The sequence below is a fragment of the Equus asinus genome, chromosome 2 (genome assembly GCF_041296235.1).
Source record: "Equus asinus isolate D_3611 breed Donkey chromosome 2, EquAss-T2T_v2, whole genome shotgun sequence".
Classification (NCBI taxonomy): Eukaryota; Metazoa; Chordata; class Mammalia; order Perissodactyla; family Equidae; genus Equus; species Equus asinus.
In genome coordinates this window covers 55,373,658-55,376,626 of record NC_091791.1, presented here as the reverse complement: position 1 = coordinate 55,376,626, position 2,969 = coordinate 55,373,658, and the positions used below count along the sequence as shown (strand labels likewise).

The following is a 2,969-nucleotide window of genomic DNA, read 5'->3' as shown; positions in this document are numbered from 1 at the left end:
GTTTGTGGTTAAAATGACAAGATTATATTTATTTTTGGTGTTTTCCTTCCTTTTATTTTAATGTTATAATCTTGTGTTTGCTAACCTGTTCTGTTGGATAACTACAATTTTCTGATTTTGTCTATCTATTTATCTTCCTATTCAGGACTTTGTAACACTTTTCTTCTTTTTTCAGGTATGAAGCTCTTCTTGATAATTTCTTTTAGGGGGGTCTTGTGGTGAACTCCCCTAGCTTTTGTTTATCTGGAAAAGTTTTCATTTCTCTGTTATATCTGAAGGATTTTTTGCTGGATAGGATATTCTTGGAAAAATATGGAATGCTGCATGAATTTTCTTGTCATCCTTGTGCAAGGGCCATGTTAATCTTCTCTGTATCCTTCCAAGTTTAGTATATGTGCTGCTGAAGCGAGCACCCCATATCTACTGTTTGAGAACTTTTTCCATTCATGTTCAGGTTTCATGTCCATAATCTCATTCACCACATGCTAGTTTGGTACATGATGTATCTTGTCTTCCCTGCCTCCTATTTCAGAGAAGGGATTAATGTCACCCACAAATGTCCATGCATAATCTCATCTCTAATCAGTCCATTTTCCCTAGACCACTAAGTTCTAAAATGAGATCTATTGAATTCAAGTTCTGTGAGGTATAACTTGGGCGAAAACTGGTATATAATGTTTTTTGTTTTTTTTAAAAACTATGGGATTTCTCAGACTCTTTAATATTCTATACTACATTTTCAGTCAGAAAGAGAGTACATAGGAGAAGTTTCCCCCAAATTATTTGAATGTCTAAACTGTTTCAAGTGGCTATTTTTGGAACTAGTGTTCCATAGAACAAAGATTGAGAACTACATCTCTGAATCTATCTTCTCATCTTTCCCTTCTGTTTCAGAAGAAGGCCTTCCCTCATCCCCTCTAAAGCTTACTCTGTCTCCTGTACCCAGACGCCATCCCTTCTTGGCCTTTTTATTTCCACAATTGACTGCCTTAATTTTCAGGACCAAATGTTGGCGAACCAAATAGATTTTCGGTAAGGTAAATCTACAGGAACAAACCCCTTTTCTTCCTTTCTGCAGGTCCTAGGTAGTTTTAATGCTTTTTTTCTTTACTTGATCCTTCTGTTTTGTAAGTATATGCAATTCTGTCCCATCACATAAAAATCTTCACAACGTCCCTCATTCCCTTGCTCTACCAAATGTTTAAAAGAGGGAATGTGCTTTCTGTCTCCTTTTAGGCACTCTCTTGCCATCTGGTTTCTATTCTCAATTTTGTTTCTTATTATTTTTCTTGCCCAAATATAATCCTGTGACCATACCCCCATCCTCTTTCTTTCCATTTTCCTTTTTATTGGATTAATATATTTTGACCATATTTTTTTCTTGATATCATTTTTGAAAATATTACTGAAATCATTTTTTTTTACTTCTCCAACCTATTCTCATTTTTTCTTGATAATTTTACTAATTGTGAATGTTCATTAAAAAGCAGGCTCTTAGTTCATCAACTTTTGCATCTAAACATTGGAATGCACTAGGATCCTTCTATGTCATCATCATGTTCCCATTGGAATGTGATTTTACTTTCTTCTCCACAAGGGTAGATTACAGAAATCAACGCTCTTAGTTTCTCTATCTAATTAACTCACTCTTCTTACAGGGAGATAAAAGATTTACTCTTATTATTGAGCATCTGACATTTATACTAGGAGTTGTGGATTGCTGCAGCAAGAAGACGGTGTTCCCATCTCCCACTCTCTTGTGCTCCCTCTCCTGTCAGCAATTATGTGATGAAGCAAGTCTATAATCTTCAATGTCATCAGCTATAATATCTCTATAGACCCAGTTCTTTCCACCAATGGTTATCAACTTCTAAATATGGGAGATAGTAAGAGGTCCCCCACTTTGATCTTTGACCCAAATTGCATTCTCCAATTTAACTTTATCAGTTGGTCTTATTCTTTCTGAGTAGTGAGCTCCTGGTTACTTACTGATTTGTGTCAGTAAAACTAACACATTGATTTCCATTTGTATCCATTCCAGGCCCAGTTCATTGGTTATAATCAAAAACAAGGAGAAAGGAATATTAGGCTGACTCTTATACCTCCCTCCACCACTGCAAAATATTGAGAGATTGGCAAGAAACCTTTATGAATAACATTGTATATGGAATCAGATTTGGGGAGCAGCTGCTGTAACTGCCTTTAGCAGACTTAGGCCAAGCAAGAAATGAATTGCACATTTGGTAGTTTCTTATACCATAACCATGGATGTTACTATAAGCCTGGATGTTCTAGATGCTAGATTGTCAGGAAATTTTTTGTTAATTTCCATGTAAGACTCATCTCAAAGCAAGCAAAACATCACAATATAGGCTCTTTAAGCACAGCTGGATAGAGAGATTTGTTTTGTTTTGTATTTTCTCCTTTTATTATGCCCTGCCCAGGACACAGACAACTATTCTCAATTGCACGTACATAATCTAAATTTTTTCTTTTTGGTGAGGAAGATCAGCCTTGAGCTAACATCAGTTGCCAATCTTCCTGTTTTTGCTTGAGGAAGATTGCTGCTGAGCTAACATCTGTGCTGGTCTTCCTCTATTTTGTATGTGGGAAGCTACCACAGCATGGCTTGATGGGCAGTGTGTAGGTCCACGCCCAGTATCCAAACCTGCGAACCCCAGGCCACGGAAATGGAGCGCATGAACTTAATCACTACACCACAGGGCAGGCCCCCACAGTCTAAATTTCATTCTATTTATTTCTTAAGCTCTGATTATAATTGTTTAATTCAGACACCCAGGCTGGAGGTTAATTATGCTAAAAAAGTAAAACATCAATAAGCAGACGAAAAGGAATGAAGATCCTTATTATATGGAAATACATGTTTCTTAGATTGAAGAAGAGGAAAAATTCAATGTAATTCTACAAAAATAAAATCTAGAAAGAAAATTAAAAAGACTTACACCCAG

General features: G+C 36.3%; 1 non-coding gene across 1 annotated transcript; it reads right to left on the bottom strand.

Annotated features, from left to right (window-relative positions):
• Nucleotides 1–306: 306 nt before the first annotated feature.
• On the bottom strand, nucleotides 307–413 carry LOC123283702 (U6 spliceosomal RNA). Its single transcript, XR_006524368.1, has one exon. It is a non-coding gene; the product is annotated as a U6 spliceosomal RNA (small nuclear RNA).
• Nucleotides 414–2,969: the final 2,556 nt, after the last annotated feature.